Genomic DNA, 16,805 nt, shown 5'->3' on the forward strand with positions numbered 1-16,805 from the left:
TAGGAGCCAGGGGACAGGTAAGTAACAGTAATTTTGTATGTTTTTATTCCCCCGGGTCTCCGATTATTATACTCTGGGGTCTGAAAAGACCCCAGAGTATAATAATTGTTTATGGGTGTCCACTATGGGCTATAATACTGTGTGCAGGGGCCACTATGGGGCATAATACTGTGTGAAGGGGCCACTATGGGGGATAATAGAACACGCAGGAATGCGTAGGAGGGGTCGGTCGAGGTCGTCGGTGTCAGTCGGGGGGGGGCCCATGGCAAAAGTTCACCACGGGGCCCCGCCATTCCTAGTTATGCCACTGGGTTTCCCTTTAGGTATAATGGAAGCAGAAAGTCTGCAGAGTTTTTTTTTCTGTGAAAAGCGCTGCGGGGAAAATCCCAATGCATTTCTGCCACAGTTTTTCCCGTTGTGCTTTTTTGCCCGCTACTTGTGTCTTAGCCTTAAATTAAAACAGAATCAGCAGGTGTTAATAAGCCTTTATAAAATGTATTATTATTAGAGATGAGCGAGTAGTGAAATATTCGAGATTTGATATTCGATTCGAGTAAAGGCTGAATATTCGAGATTTGAATCGTTCGAGTGAGGCTCAATAGACTACTCGATCGAATATCAGATCCCATTATAGTCTACGGGAAAAAATGGCCGTTTCAGGGGAAACCACTATTCTACTAAAGGAGAGTCACCAAGTTCACGAGTAGCAGGAGGAGAGTGTTTAGGAGGAGCGCTGTGCAGTTAAAGCAAATAATACCACCATATTATGACTGATAAAAGGGGTTGTCTTGCCCCAAATCTAATCATCATACTGATGACACGTACATGTGATCGGTGCTGCATTCACTGTCTGTCCACTGGTGGCTTCTAGCAGATGAGGTTTCATTCAGACTAAACATGTCCAAATCGGAGTCGCTTACCTTCCTTCAGCTCCGGCACAACTCCCTGTCCTCCTCAGGCCTCCTGTCTGACATAAGGGACCGCTTAGGCCCAACGCTGTAGTTTTTTTCGTACTAAATGTACTAAAGTGGATCCAGCAGGAAAAGAATTAGAAGTCCTTTATGCTTCCCATTCATTTTGAATCCACTTTTGTCTTTGTCTCAAAAAAAAAACTGTCACAATTTGTATTACTAACTTTTTTTTTTTTTTTTTTTTTTAGGCCTCCAAGGCTTACATGTGGTTCTTCAACAGAAACCTAATAAAAACCCTAATGGAGTTGTGCAGTTGGCAGAACCAGAGGCCATGCTTGGGCCTATATCTGCTGTAGCAACTAACAGCGCTAAATAATCGCATTCCGTGAAAGGGTCGTGGGTGACGAGAGTAGTGTCCTCGCTATCAACTTTGGCATCTAACGCCTCGTTCACCTCTGCGCCGGTAATCTGGTAGCAGCGCGGCATCTGAGATAATATTGCAGATACAGCAATCCAGACATTTCTTCTTTTTTTTTTTTATAAAGTTTCCTTTATTTCTAATAAATTTATATATTTAGTAATTAATTATTGAAATTAATTTCTAATAATGTCTCTTATGTGTGAGGGAAGAGAATGAGGGTAATGGCCCTTCAGGAAACGGCCACCTAAGCCACTGGCTATTGCCTACCAGAAAACAAAGTGCTGTAAAGTCCCTGGATGTGGTTGGCGCTGTGGCTTAGTTGGTTAAAGCGCCTGTCTAGTAAACAGGAGATCCTGAGTTCGAATCTCAGCAGTGCCTTCTAGTTTTAACCTCACCAATATGACTTCAATATTGACTAAGGCTTTGTACTGTACGCTCTATTTTCAGAGGATCCGAAACGGACATGTTTATACACCTGTTGGTTTCAGTGAGTGTTTAACCCCTTAGTGACCCACGTCTAGACTTCTACCTAGTCTTGGGCCTTACTTCCGCGCCATTACCTTTCTATGTAAACTGCGTCGGAATAGTGGGTGGTCTCGCACATTTTCTAAAGCGGGTTTCTATATACTCAGTTGGACACCTTCTAATGCCCAGGATCGCAAAATTGTCAATCCTGGGCATAACTTTTGGGGCCAAATTACGTAAAATGAACAGAAGGAACATAAATAGGCTACCTAAAAAGAAAGTAGTTGTAAGTATTTATGTCCAGATGTGAAAAGTAACATGTAATTTTTATTTTTTTTTAGAAAAATGAAACATAGGCCCCAGCGAGATTTGAACTCGCGACCCCTGGTTTACAAGACCAGTGCTCTAACCCCTGAGCTATGGAGCCATTTGTGCTATATTAATTTGGATATTTACAAATTGTGTCCATATAAGGTAAACTGTAACATGCACTCCATTTTTTACCAATGCTATATATATTATATATATGCTATATATATTATATATACTATATTTCTGACAAGTGCCACAAGTTCTTGTGCTCATGGTTGTGTCCGTTGGCAACATAGGAAGACAAGAGAAAATTTTTAAGACTAGCAAAAAGGTTTCACTTTTTTGATTCTCTGTCAGTATTTTTGACATTTTTAGTAATATAATACATTTAATGTATGTATGTATGGGTAGGTCTTGTATAGTGCAGAGTGGGTGTGGTCTTGTGAAGTGCAGAGTGGGTGGAGCTATGTATAGTGCAGGGGCTCACTACCAACAGTAAAGCTTCATCCGCAACCGTTTTGACTGATTTAATGGCCACTTTGCATCTGTTTTTAATTAAATAGATGTCATTGTTTTTTGTTTTTTTTCCCAATGCATTGATCCATTTTTAATGGACAAAACATGAACGTCCACCTGTTTCATATCCATCAAAAATGGATCCATCTATTTTTATTGGCTCTGTGTTCTGGTGAGAAGATGGAGCGAGTCAGTTTTTTTGATGACCTTTAAAAATATCTTTAAAAAAACAAAACAAAAAACATGACATGTGAATACACACATTGAAATTGCCGTGTTCTCAAAATGACAGGTAGCCTAAGGCATTATTCACAGTGAAAAAAACATGGGTGAACGGGTTAAAAAAAAAACGTTAATATTTTCATTCGTTACAATGGGATTTTATTTTGTATCCATTTACACCCAATCCATCATATGTCTGTTTTTTACTTTTTGTGGACAAAAAAATCCTACATGCAGGACTTTTGTGTCCTTTAAGAAAACCAGTTTCATGACGGATATTAAGCATCCGTTATTTTTTAACATTAAAGTCTAAGGATTACGGACAGGTCTCCGTTTTTTACCATCCATTTTTTGTCTGCGCGTGCTCAGAAAGCAGAAACAAAAAAATTAAAAAAAAACGACACTGTGATACTAATCAGTCCGTTTTTTTAATTGATCCATTAAATGTAGCAGTTATAAAAACGGACACGTTAACGTCCGATATGATAGGTGTCCGGTTTTGTTTTTTTAAAACGGACACCTTCCTAACCCTGGAAATGTGCAGGAAATAAAAGGTTAATAGCCGAATTTGCATAGTAGCAGAGAATCATACAGTGTAAAAGAAGATACAGGCTCTTGTAATAGAGCTTTACATTGCAGCTCCTTAACGTTTTTGTTGAGAAAGTATCACATGAACAGGAACTTAACAAAATGTCAATTCTTTAAAAGATCAGGTTCCACCGAGATTTGAACTCGGATCGCTGGATTCAAAGTCCAGAGTGCTAACCATTACACCATGGAACCACCTGCTCACAGTCAGCAAAGTAGCCGGGAAAGAAAATACACAATGTATCGTGTCAACTAGTTCTACTGGTCTGCTCAGTTTACTCCTTGTAAGTATAATCTTCACAACTTGTTACATAAAATAGACGCACTAAAGACTGCACTTATCTGATGCGTAGCCTGCGGCTTTATTTATGTAGCAGATTCTGTTGCTTTTTTCCTGTGTATTATAGGTCACATGTATTACTATGAATATTACTGTTATTATTATTACTACCATGAATATTATTATTATTATTATTATTATTATTAATGAATATTACTATAATAATTCCTTTAGGATGATGTATTTTGTTTTTTATTTGGTTAGCTTTACATTTTTATACCTTGCTCTGTACATTCAAGACAGGACACGAAACCCTGAAACCTAAATTAGTATTCAAGCTATTGTCCTAGATTATACGTTGTCATTTATTATCTGAAATGTTGTCATCGTAAAACTGAAGTCACAAAGCCAAAAGCTTGACCCCGACGTGATTTGAACACGCAACCTTCTGATCTGGAGTCAGACGCGCTACCGTTGCGCCACGAGGTCAGCTGTTAGTTCTTATTCATGTCACTTTGTCATGCAAACTTTAAGTGGTTTGTACATTTTGTGATCTCTTCTCCTCACAAGTCAGCCATATACAGTAAATGATGGGTTTGACCCCATCAGAACAAGGATGACACAAACTGCTCCCTATGCTGTGCACACATTGGAGTTAAAGGGGTTGACCCGTTATGGACGCTTATCCCCTATCCACAGGATAGTGTCCAATAATCAGGGACTCCAGTGATCAGGAGGATGGGGACAGTCCACCATAGACCTCCTCGTAAATGGAGTGCCAGTGGGATTGTGTGACCGGTGTTCAGTTCACTTGTATGGCTGAGGCTACTACTAGAGAGTACAGTCCCAGCAGCCCCATAGAAAATGGACAGTCACACAAGCACACTGGTGCTCAATTCACAGGGAAGCCTTAGGGGGACTTTCAATCCTCCTGATCACTGGAGCACCAGGTGACCAGGCCCCCCAGTGATCAAAAACTTACCTTCTGTCCTGTGGATAGGATATAAGCGTCTATAATGGGACAACCCCTTTAAGAAGTACTATTCTATGTGTTTCAGATCACCGCCACTCCATCTATGCACGAAGAAAGAGGCTACCCTCTAAAACAGGCTACAGGGGGTCACGTTTGTTCATAAGGCAGCCAGAGGCGTAACGTGAAGTTCCTGGGCCACATTGCAAAATCTGCAACTACCTTGGGCCAAATAGAATTATGACCTTAATTAAAATTGCGATTAATCAAAATGACTTTTACAGTATTATTAAATGATGGTTCGTCCACAGGTTTCATTCCGACCGACCACGGCCTAACCGAAACTGCTATTTATACTGTGGGGGCCCCTTCAGATCCCAGAGTATATTAACCAGGGGAACTGATGAAACAGAAACAATAGTGTTACTTACCTCTCTGGCGTGGCTTCCTGATGTCTTTGGCACTTTGTGACTGACCAGGGCCTGCTGATAGGGCCTCAGTGTCACGTGGCAAATCATGTGACAATATCATATGACATCTCCCTAGCTATCCCACCCACTACTAGCCCTTCCCAACTAACTCAGCCTACCCCATTATACTTACCAAGCTCCCTTCTGCGGAGAACGGCTCCTCCTCTTTTGTGATTCTGCCAGTGCCTGCGTAGTAGTCCTGGACCTGTGCTGTAGTCTTCACTCCATTTCTATTGCCCGGTTTGTGGGCGGCTACTTCTGGCTTCTAAGCTTGCACAATAGAGATGGAGTGTTGGCTTCAACACAAAGCAAGGACTCCGACTCTTTTATGCACGCGCGGGTAGATGTGTTTTTTTTTTGTATTGCAGATTTTTTTTTTTTTTTTTTGAACCAAGTGCTTCCTTTTATGTTTGCCATTTCTTTTTAAGCCACTCTTGACTTTAGCCTAAAAAAACTGCAAAATCTGCAACAAAAATAGCAGATTTTCTACAATGTGAGACTTCAGCCACAAATATGTATATGTATCAGCCCGGACAACCGCCTTTAACATAACAAGTAACAAAGTTCCCAACTTCATCTATTAACTTGTAGCAAAATACTTTGACCCCGACGTGATTTGAACACACAACCTTCTGATCTGGAGTCAGACGCGCTACCGTTGCGCCACGAGGTCAGCTGATTGTGATTGTGCAAGATCACTTTGTCATGTAATTATATGGAATCGGCGGCAGTAATGGAATTCTAAATTTTTTGGGGGGGATTTTATCTTCTAAGCCCACAAAAAAGAAAAAGTAATATGGTCAGTTGGTCCCACAGAAATCATCGAGTTTGACCAATGTTAACTTAATGTGCATGACCTCACAACACATTATATAACCAGTGGAGTGACCCTCAGAACATATAAGCATTCTATATACAGTAGTATCTGTATTCTGTAGACAGATCCATGGAAGCCAAGGAAATTTATTTCTCCATGTTTTCTGACTCCTCTTAGGGAAGTGATGAAGACGAGGAAGGATTTCCATAATATAAAGTTATAATACAATCCTCTCTATTACACTACACGTAAAGGTGAGTATTAGGGAGTCTGTTCACGACGCACAGGATAATTATTTCTTTGACGGTACAAAAGAATCCGACGAGGATGGGATTCGAACCCACGCGTGCAGAGCACAATGGATTAGCAGTCCATCGCCTTAACCACTCGGCCACCTCGTCTTGGTGGTGCCACCTACCTGACTGCTCATTCACTGTTCACATAAAATTTTTCTCTTTGGTGAATTTTTTGGACAATAAGGTATAACCTTTCTACCTAGAGAAAGTAGAGAAAGTGCCTGGTAGGTGAAACGTGCACATCAGGGGGCGATAATGATCAAGAACCTTCCCAAGTTTTTGTCGCACTCTAGCATGTCTCTGTTTTCCACCTAACATATATCAACGTGTTGTTTTTTTTTGTAGTAAATTCTAATTGTGTGCTCAGCAAATGTACAAGAAAAAAATTTTTTTGGAGATGCCGGGGATTGAACCCGGGGCCTCACACATGCGAAGCGTGCGCTCTACCACTGAGCTACATCCCCTTGCTGTTGTGTATGGCGTATTATTAAAAAAATGCACAGGACAAGTCCCAACACTTTATAGCTCACCAATGCAACAAGTAGTATAAATCACTTATTGCTGCAGGAAAACATGCAGAGTAGGATTATAACATTATAAGAGGCGATAGAAAAGTACACGACTTGTACACAAGGTGGCAGTGTTGTATAATCACATTCAGATGCCGGGTCATTTCTAGACATGTAAAAATTGCTGAATATCACCCCCAAAGTAAACTAGAATATTGTGCAAAAGTTTTAGGCATGCCATGAAAAAAAAAAATTCCTAAAATTGAAGTGTTAATAGTTTAATGATTGTGAATGAACTACAGAGAAATCTAATCCCATCAGTATTTGGTAGGACGCCCACTAGGACCCACCAATAATATACATTCCGGGGGCCACTTTATTCCGGAATCTACCAACAACTGCTTTCAAAGGAAGGCAGAGATCAGAGGACGTGGAAACATTCAGCGTTCTGCTTGATCTTGCTGCGGATTCCTTAGTTCGGGAGTCCCTGTCAATGAGGTTCCTTCATCTGGGCCTAATCATTGGATGAAAGTTGCAACAGAATACGTATACGGAGGCATCGGCGTTCTGTAGCGTCAATCCTGTGGCCAAATACAGCAGCGGAAAATGAAGTGGAATTTCGCTTCATGTGAACCTAGCCTTAGATACTGAAGACAATAGCACATGTGACATCTAATGGGTGTGAGAGTTAAGGCAACTTATGGCTATCAGTGACACTTCATGCGTCAACATCAAAGGTCATAGTGAGGCGGATTCACTAAGCTCTGCTTATAGTCAAGATCTGACACTTGTGCAGGGCGCTGTGGCTTAGTTGGTTAAAGCGCCTGTCTAGTAAACAGGAGATCCTGAGTTCGAATCTCAGCAGTGCCTTCCCTTTTATTAGAAGTCCAATGTTTCTAAACCTAATACAAAGTGAAAAGAAACCCCAAAATCAAGCGAAAACAAGGAATCCAAAACCAAGTCAAGTTACCATCACACGTTCTCAACCCTGCAACTCCAACAGGTCATGTCCTATTGCTGCAGAAAAAAATACTAAGTCATGTTGCCATATTTACATACATCTGTATTATAGTAGGCAGAGACAAAGCCATGTGGCTATAAAATGGCATAACAAAAGTCTTGTGGGCCCCAGTGTACTTTGAGTGGGCCCCCCTACCTCATCTCGGTGACGGCTATTGGTATTGCAATGATGTCCCATAGACTTATCGTAGTATCCACAACCCCCTTATCAATAATATGTAGGGTAAGCAACATAGCGCCAAGCATAAAAAGGTAAGATCTGTGTGCCCTGGGAAACAGCTGATCAGTAGGGGTACGGACAGTTGAACCCCTGCCGATCTAAATTTGATGGCCTACATCAATTTTTTTATTCTTGAGAAATAAAATTCCAGCTTCAACCGAATCACGAAAATCCAATTCAATGTGGTATAAAAGACTCCAATTTTATTGATACAAAGTTAAAAATTGGTCATATTCCAGCTAACGACAAAGGCTACGCGTTTCAGGATGTTATCCCTTCCTCAATTTTTTATGCCCTTTAATGGCTTATTCCAGTTCCTTGGCATGAATGACCTATTCTGAGGATGGGTCAATACGAGATCAGTGGGGTGTTCAACACACAGGACCCCTTCTGATCAGCTGTTTGAAGGGATAGCCATTCTCATGACCTAACAAAAGCACATAGCGAGCCTTTTTTTTACTGTGGGAACCTCAGTAATATCACTGTGTGGATATATATATATATATATATATATATATGTATAATTATATAGTGTGTATGGCGAGCTGGACACAAAAGTCTGAAAAGATCGCACAACCCTGGATGGTCACTTGCTCACGTCTAATGGCAGGACTAAAATATTATGTGAATTGAGCCTTAGCTATGGGTTTTCCGATTGTGTTCCTGTTCAGTTTACAGCTTTATGGGACTATGAGCCTGGCGGTGAGAGACGACGTCCTGTTTCCAATGTACATATTTGCAATGTGATGTCACCAGCCCCGATAACCCAGTTACTACAGTAATAATGGCCTACAAGCCTGGAATCACACTGCAGGTTTTGTAGCCCAGTCCATTTATATATAAATGTGTGTACAATTACAAGGGTCACTGATCAAGTCAGCCAAAGTTTGTATTGATCCCAATCATTGCCCAGTGTACATGACCTCTTGAGCTGCCCATACACCAGTGTCAATGGCTCCATAGCTCAGGGGTTAGAGCACTGGTCTTGTAAACCAGGGGTCGCGAGTTCAAATCTCGCTGGGGCCTGGCGTTGTTCTTTTCTTGCTCTTTGTAAGATTTAATATGGGTCCCCACTGATCAGCCATAAAGTGGTGGCATTGATCATCTTGTGATAATGGCATCAATAAGGGGTGTGACACTTTGGCCAGAAACGGTCAGTTTTTTGATTCTTATGCGTAGTTACAGAATGCTTATGCCCACTCCTAAAGTGCCTACAATGGGCTTGTGAACATAAGATCTAACCTAAAATCAAAGGTGAGGTCCTCAGAGTGCCGGTCAATAATTATAAGGCTGACGAACCCTATACTAAAGTCATATACTACAAACCATAACACTGAAGTGGTGCCACCTAGGGGCGTCACTACCGTAACTGCCACAGGGCCCGGGACATTAGGGGGCCTGGCGGCAGCTGCTACCTCTGCAGATTTTTTTAAAAAAATTTTAATAGTCCATTACCTGCTGGAGTAACTCCCTATTTACTTACCAATCCTTGCTCTTGCTCACGGCCGCCATTGTTTCTTCTTCTGCGGAGGCTGTGAGTAGGAGCTGGGATCGGTAAGTGAAGCCGCAGGACCCACGAACCTATCAAACATTTTCAGACCCCCGAGTATAATGATCGGAGAGCTAGGAGAGGTGAGGGAACATAAAAAACAGTGTTACTTACCTCTCCTGGTTCCGGCAGGCTTTCGGGCCTACTTGGTAACATCACATGGGCCGGGGTCTACGTCCTTATGCGTCACAATGCAGGCCCCGGGTCATGTGACCTCCTGTACATCATTGAAGATGGCCGACATCACCGGGCCCTGAGGCCATAGACAATAGAGCTGTTTAGATCACTGAATTCTGCTTAACTTTTTTTTTCTTTTTCTAGGGGACTATAAGTTGCTTCCTTTTGACAAAAACCTTCTGCTACTTCCATCAACTGCTACTCTAATTTACAAAACCTCACCCTATTTACATTGACACCCTTTATTGTCCCATCAAAAATACCCCTTTCTACACATTATCTTTTATTGCAGATTTTGTTGTGTTTTTTGAGCCAAAATTAGGAGTGGCTACAAAAGGAATGGGAAATACATAGGAAGTCTTATACTTCTCCCTCCTGCTCAATCCACTCCTGGCTTTGGCTCAAAAACTGCAAAAAAAAAAGCTGCGTTTCCACAACGTGGGGTTTCAACCTTAAGGGTGTTGCCCAGGATACACTGGGAATTAACCTCTAAACTTCCTTCCCCCACCTAACTTCTAATTTATTTCAATTAAAAAAAAATCTATAATTACCCATATCCCTGGAGTGGTCATGTGACCACCCCAGGGACACTTTCTGGTAATCCGGTGACGTTCCATTTCACTGCTTCCGAAACGAAACGTCACCAGTACTCTTCCTCCTACCCTATCCCCATCAACACTTACCAAACCTTCCTGTGTCCAGGGACGGCTCCTCCCCTCTTCCTGTCTTGTAGCAGTGGGCGGAATAAGTTAGCTAGGTGTAAGGATTGGAGTCAGGGTCAGGCAGTGCAAAGTGACAGAGCTGGGAAAGCAACACTGTGCAACTAATGACAAAAGGGGTCGCAGGCCCTGCAGCTATAACAGTGATGGCGAACCTATGGCACGTGTGCCAGAGAGGGCACGAAGAGCCCCCTCTGCTGGCACGCGTGCTGTCGCCCTGATCGCTCACTAACGGCGAATCCGATGCAGGATTCCCCGTTAGTGAGCGATCGCTGCCTTCAGCTGGTTGTGCAAATGCGCATCCAGCTGAAAGCTGTCAGTGTAGCTCAGTGTAGGCCACGCGTACTACGCGGCCTACACTGACTACAGAGTGTGACCTCTGAACAAGCGCGGGCGTGATGACGTAAGTCATCAGCGCGCGCAGTGAACAGAAGAGAGAACACCCGGCTGCTCTTCAGGTAACTATATTGTGTTTGTTTGCACTGTCAGGGGAGGGGGGCAACGGTAGACATTTCATGTTGTGTAGGAGGGGGCTACTGTAGACTTTCATGCTGTGTGGGTAGGAAGCTACTGTGGACCATTTTATGCTGTATGGGAGGGGGCTACTGTGGACCTTTCATGTTGTGTGGGAGGGGGCTACTGTAGACTTTCATGCTGTGCGGGTAGGGGGCTACTGTGGACCATTTTATGCTGCTACTGTGGATCTTTCATGCTCTGTGGGAGGGGGCTACTGTGGACCAGTTCATGTTGTGTGGGAGGGGGCTACTCTGGACCATTTCATGCTGTGTGGGAGGGGGCTACTGTGGACCATTTCATGTTGTGTGGGAGGGGGCTACTGTGGACCATTTCATGTTGTGTAGGAGGGGGCTACTGTGGATCTTTCATGCTCTGTGGGAGGGGGCTACTGTGGACCATTTCATGTTGTGTGGGAGGGGGCTATTGTGGACCATTTCATGTTGTGTGGGAGGGGGCTACTGTGGACCAGTTCATGTTGTGTGGGAGGGGGCTACTGTGGACCAGTTCATGCTGTGTGGGAGGGGGCTACTGTGGACCAGTTCATGCTGTGTGGGAGGGGGCTACTGTGGACCAGTTCATGCTGTGTGGGAGGGGGCTACTGTGGACCAGTTCATGCTGTGTGGGAGGGGGCTACTGTGGAGTATACAGGTATAATCCTGTGTGGGGGCCACTGTGGGCCAGATTGTACTGTGTGGGGGGCCACTGAGGGGCAGATTGTACTGTGTGGGGGGCCACTGAGGGGCAGATTGTACTGTGTGGGGGGCCACTGAGGGGCAGATTGTACTGTGTGGGGTCCCCTCACTATGTATATCACACAGTATTTGTTTTATAGCAGACGTGAAATTAGTACAGGATGTAATAACATTGCACGGTAAACTATAAAACAGATCCTGTGCGATGTAAATAGTGAAAATTAATTGTTTAAAAGTACAGAATGCAGAGACCTTTACCTTTCAGTACAAGATCTGTAAAGCCCCAGTCACATGACTGTAATTTGTGGGTCCGCAATTGTGGACCCACAGAGTTTTAAGGTTAAATTGCCGTGTTGGCACTCCGTGATAATTTATTTGGTTTTGGGTTGCAGTTTAGGCACTCGGTCTCAAAAAGGTTCGCCATCACTGAGCTATAACTATGCTGTAATATCTGAGATGAGGCAGACCAATGCACTTCCTAATTGAAGTGCGCCTACCACGACTCCTTACGCTTCTATCCGGCGGCTAGGATAAGGGGAGAGGAGGCCCTGAAAGTCCTAGGGACTGGAGTCACGGGGGTCACACCTAAACAGAAAGCACAGTGTAAATGCAATGCAAAACAAAAGACTAAACAGCATGGAACCAGGGAGGACCGCAAGTCCCAGCAAGACACAGAAGAGAAGGCGAGGTCAGACGAGCAAGAGGTCAAGCCAGGAGATATAATAAAGGTACCGAATCAAAAGACAAGGGATAGTCAAAAATACAAACCGGGTCTAAAAACCAAGAAACATATGGAATACAAACAGACAGGGAATCAGACTGAGCAGGGGGACCAGGAAACACAAAGTGAATGGCTGGCAAGGATCCATACCTGGGTGGGGATTAAATAGCAGCAGAGAACACACCTGATGGCTAATGGCATGGAGACTGAAGGGAAGGAAAAGATTAACCCTTAATGACCTAAGCACACCCAATAGAACTCCTAACACGTCTCCCAGGGAGACGCCGCGCAGCAAGGAGACCGCGGCGACTCCGTATCCTGACACTAGGAAGACAGAGGGAGGGTGGAAGGGCTAGGAAGATAGAGAGAGGGGCTAGAAAGAGGGTGGGAGAGGCTAGGAAGACAGAGGAAAGGTAGGAGGGGCTAGGCTTATGTTTATGTTAGACCGGTAACTACTAGATTACTGCAGGAATTACCAGCCGATTTTCCCTTACCCATCCCCGCTCCTGTCCTTGGCCACCTCCTCTTAAGCCTCCAAAGGGCATCACATATTATGTCACAACACCGAGCAGCAACGTTCCAACATTGTTCAGCATCTCCTGGAGGTGTAAACGGAGACGCTGTGGACAGGATCAAAGATGAGTAGGTGAAAATCGCCCAATTCCTTCTGGAGTAATCGAGCAGGCAATGGCCCTTAAAAAAAATCAGACGTGAACCAGGCCTAAAGCTGATGGCCTGTAAGCCTAGGCCGCCACTAATCAAATATTGGTGGCCCACCCAAACAGGTCCTTGTTAAAAAGCTGGATAATCCAGAATCAGAATATGGTGCATTACTGCCAACTGTTTCAAATTCGCAGGAACTTCGATGATTTTTAATGGGTAGTCCCAGCAAATATTTTTGGACAAAATTGGTGGCTTTTTATTTTTTTTTGTAGTGGTCCGCTACCTATTAGTTTATTCCAATAGCTAGCAGCCAATATTTTAGTCACCGATCTCTGATCCTGCACAGACTCCTGTTTGTAATCTGTGACTTCCGGCATTGCAGACACAAAGAACACCAAGACGTCATGGCCCGTGCAGGATCGGGGATTGGTGAGTAGAGGTCTTTTCCAATTGGAATACTTCATATGTAGAGGTCTATTGTCATAGTGAGGGGCTGGTAATAGGTGCATTTATACTCTGTGAGGGCACTAGGGGGACATTATATTTTGTGGGGGTATTTAAATGGGCATTATTTAGTGTGTGGGCCCTAGGGGGGCATTATACTTTGTAAAAGAGTTCTATGTAGAATATGGGGTGCTCAGCATAGGGAGCCTGGTAATTTAGCAGACAGGTTAGTACAGCATGCTGACTGTACCGTCCACATTGTATTTATAAGGGTTAGTTCAAACGTGAATACCGTGTGGCGTATTTTGGTCTGGAAAAAAACGCTTCAGGAATTAGGAAGCAGTTTTTGGACGCTGAGGCGTTTTTTGAAGCCAGGTGTTTTATCCCTCCCGGACAGTGAATGGACCTTAAAAAACCACGTTGCGTTTTTTACTAAAAACCACGCCAAAAAACGTGTCACGGTTTTCCGTAAAAACGTGACGCGTTTTCCACCTCCCATTCATTAGTATTGACTTCCTGAGGCGGAATCCGCCTCGAGAAAGGTCATGTCACTTCTTTTTACCGCTAGTGGCAAAAAAACAGTAGCGAAAAAACAAACGCTAGCGGTTTACATAGACCACCATTGTGAGGGGGCGGATTATGACATGGATTCCGCGCCATAATCCGCCCCCCTCTGTGCCTGTGTGAACGAGCCCTAATCGGATTTGCTATATAAATAGAGGGCAAGATCCAGTTTTATTTTCGGCACTCCATGTGTCTTATTTCCCAAGAATTTAAAACTCTAACTCTAACTGTAGACCCGTGAAATCCACTGGCAAAGACCAGGCCCAAGCAGCCATTTTCCTGTGGCCTGTGTTCCTGAAATAGATGGAGGCGGTGCAGGAGAGTTCTCTAGCAGCATTGGGGACGCCTCCAGTGCTGTTTGAGTGCTGGGGACCACCCCCCGTGCTGCAAGAGAACTAATTTGCATACCGACGAAAACCGGGATTTCTACCAAACAGCGGCGCGGAGAAGACATCTAAAGGTAGGAGAAGAATAGCCTTTCTTAAGGCTATTCCTACGTGTCAACGAGAAAAAATTCGATTTTAATGGTAAAATCCCTTTAAATATGGCGACTACTCAGGAGCTGTATTATACAGCAGACACCTGGCGCTAATGTCTGCGGGCACCTTGGTCAAAGCTGAACAAGGCACCATTTTGCTGGAGGTGCAGGGGTGCCGCCATTTTGTAGGCTCCCAGACCTGTCTGCTCTATGCTAATGATAACATTGATTTGTTCTCCCCAAATTAGGAAATACACCAAGAATCCAGGAATTGTATCATATAATACTGCCATATGGCTCACTACATCATATCTAGCTCTCATATTTGCCTGTTCTGTGCACAATAGCTGAATCAATCAGTTTTTAACACGTGGTGAGTTCCCTGCACACTTTATTTGCAATTACAGATGTATTTTAGCCTTGTCAGGTTCTTTTGCCTCCATTATCCTGCTGCATCATGTTATAGCTTCTCTCTTCTGCTTGATACTGTAGACTATGGCTGCATTGGAGGACACTGGATACATAAGGCTGTGGAGCGGTCCGGCTATCAGGTGGCGCTGTGGCTTAGTTGGTTAAAGCGCCTGTCTAGTAAACAGGAGATCCTGAGTTCGAATCTCAGCAGTGCCTAATTTTATCCTCGTGGTGATTGATCTGTATGATATTCCCCTGAATTATACACCAGCACCCTGAATACCTTTATAGTCCTCTGCCATTATATACATGAAGTATCTGAGCCAAGAGCAATAACATGTATTATACATCTATAGGACTGCTAGTTTTATGGCAAGAAATAAAATGAATATAAACTGTAATATTACAATATTCTGCAGTCACTGTATATATAGTCGTGTAGGAAATCAAAAATGCTATTTACATTTAGAAACAATGAAAAAAATTCTTCACGTAGTCGGCAGGATTCGAACCTGCGCGGGGAAACCCCAATGGATTTCAAGTCCATCGCCTTAACCACTCGGCCACGACTACATTACGTTCAAAGCAGTGCTCAGCACAGTATAATGGAGAGTTACAGACAAGCAGAGCGGCCGGTGTCAGCAGGAAAATCTTTCCATCCACAAATCTAATAGGTTGGCTCCATAGCTCAGGGGTTAGAGCACTGGTCTTGTAAACCAGGGGTCGCGAGTTCAAATCTCGCTGGGGCCTCAACTCAACAATTTTTTAATTTAATTTTTTTTTTTTTATGTAGACAAAATGACAAGTAAATTCAGACAGTGTCATCACAATAAATCATTTCTAAACTTTGCAGCCAATTTTGATCTTCATTTTCTTGTGGCAGAAATATTAATCAATTTCTTTAAACTATTTTTATGTGGTGTATCTTGTTAAATGGGTTAAAGGGGTTCTCCTATCAAAGCATGTTATTCCCAATCCATAGGATAGGGAAGGACCTGAAGATTGATGAGGGTCAGGGGTCCCACTGGGGATCTGTTCTTTCATTGTACATTGAAATGGAAGTCACTTTTTGACTACTGCTCCATTTAGAACATGGGAAAAAGCCAGTGGTGTACAATACCAGGGCAGCACCGGGAGCTGCTGTCACATGGCTCGGGACATTAGGGAGCTCGAGGGGCCCCTGATGTTTTTCTTTTTTAATAGGCCATTACTTGCAGGTTACACCAGCAGGTAACGGGCCCTATTTACTTACCGATCCCCGGTCCTGCTCACGGCTGCTGGTGCTTCCCATTCTGCGCAGGTGGCTGTGAGCAGGAGCAGGGATTAGTAAGTAAGGCCGCAGGCCTACGAACCCCTCAAACACTGCTATCATTATATTTGGAGGTCTTTTCAGACCCCCGAGTATAATAATCGGAGACCCGGGGGAATAAAAACATAAAAAATCACTGTTACTTACCTGTCCCCCGGCTCCTACACTGTCTTCTCTGCTGCCGTCTTTCTTCTATGATGTCGGACGTTACATGACCCGGGACGCAGGCCGGGTTCATGTGACGTTAGAAAGGACGTCAGGAAGGAGGCCTGCCAGGATCGTGGAGAGGTAAGTAACAGTGTTTTTTATGTTTCTTACCTCTCCCGGTCCGCCAATCATTATACTCGGGGGTCCGAAAAGACCCCCGAGTATAATAATAGCAGCAGTAGCGGCTGTCACCGGGCCCCCAATGTCCCGGGCCCTGTGGCAGCTGCCTCTGCTGCTATGGCGGTAGTTATGCCACTGCCCCTGTTACTTGAATAGGAGTGGTGCGGCACACACTGACTACCTAGTAGCAGCTTTAAAAAATAAAAAAGGCCTGCATA

General features: G+C 43.8%; 12 non-coding genes across 12 annotated transcripts; 5 read left to right on the forward strand and 7 right to left on the reverse strand.

Annotated features, from left to right (window-relative positions):
• The first annotated feature begins 1,636 nt into the window (after positions 1-1,636).
• Positions 1,637-1,710, forward strand: TRNAT-AGU (transfer RNA threonine (anticodon AGU)). The gene has a single exon. It is a non-coding gene; the product is annotated as a tRNA-Thr (tRNA).
• A 441-nt stretch (positions 1,711-2,151) lies between these two features.
• TRNAT-UGU (transfer RNA threonine (anticodon UGU)) lies at positions 2,152-2,224 on the reverse strand. The gene has a single exon. It is a non-coding gene; the product is annotated as a tRNA-Thr (tRNA).
• Positions 2,225-3,558: 1,334 nt separating this feature from the next.
• On the reverse strand, positions 3,559-3,630 carry TRNAQ-UUG (transfer RNA glutamine (anticodon UUG)). Its single transcript has one exon. It is a non-coding gene; the product is annotated as a tRNA-Gln (tRNA).
• Positions 3,631-4,132: 502 nt separating this feature from the next.
• TRNAW-CCA (transfer RNA tryptophan (anticodon CCA)) lies at positions 4,133-4,204 on the reverse strand. Its single transcript has one exon. It is a non-coding gene; the product is annotated as a tRNA-Trp (tRNA).
• A 1,552-nt stretch (positions 4,205-5,756) lies between these two features.
• On the reverse strand, positions 5,757-5,828 carry TRNAW-CCA (transfer RNA tryptophan (anticodon CCA)). Its single transcript has one exon. It is a non-coding gene; the product is annotated as a tRNA-Trp (tRNA).
• Positions 5,829-6,291: 463 nt separating this feature from the next.
• On the reverse strand, positions 6,292-6,373 carry TRNAS-GCU (transfer RNA serine (anticodon GCU)). The gene has a single exon. It is a non-coding gene; the product is annotated as a tRNA-Ser (tRNA).
• Positions 6,374-6,660: 287 nt separating this feature from the next.
• On the reverse strand, positions 6,661-6,732 carry TRNAA-CGC (transfer RNA alanine (anticodon CGC)). Its single transcript has one exon. It is a non-coding gene; the product is annotated as a tRNA-Ala (tRNA).
• An 841-nt stretch (positions 6,733-7,573) lies between these two features.
• On the forward strand, positions 7,574-7,647 carry TRNAT-AGU (transfer RNA threonine (anticodon AGU)). Its single transcript has one exon. It is a non-coding gene; the product is annotated as a tRNA-Thr (tRNA).
• A 1,323-nt stretch (positions 7,648-8,970) lies between these two features.
• On the forward strand, positions 8,971-9,043 carry TRNAT-UGU (transfer RNA threonine (anticodon UGU)). The gene has a single exon. It is a non-coding gene; the product is annotated as a tRNA-Thr (tRNA).
• Positions 9,044-15,093: 6,050 nt separating this feature from the next.
• TRNAT-AGU (transfer RNA threonine (anticodon AGU)) lies at positions 15,094-15,167 on the forward strand. Its single transcript has one exon. It is a non-coding gene; the product is annotated as a tRNA-Thr (tRNA).
• A 275-nt stretch (positions 15,168-15,442) lies between these two features.
• On the reverse strand, positions 15,443-15,524 carry TRNAS-UGA (transfer RNA serine (anticodon UGA)). The gene has a single exon. It is a non-coding gene; the product is annotated as a tRNA-Ser (tRNA).
• A 104-nt stretch (positions 15,525-15,628) lies between these two features.
• Positions 15,629-15,701, forward strand: TRNAT-UGU (transfer RNA threonine (anticodon UGU)). The gene has a single exon. It is a non-coding gene; the product is annotated as a tRNA-Thr (tRNA).
• Positions 15,702-16,805: the final 1,104 nt, after the last annotated feature.

Source organism: Leptodactylus fuscus, chromosome 7 (genome assembly GCF_031893055.1).
Source record: "Leptodactylus fuscus isolate aLepFus1 chromosome 7, aLepFus1.hap2, whole genome shotgun sequence".
Taxonomy (NCBI): Eukaryota; Metazoa; Chordata; class Amphibia; order Anura; family Leptodactylidae; genus Leptodactylus; species Leptodactylus fuscus.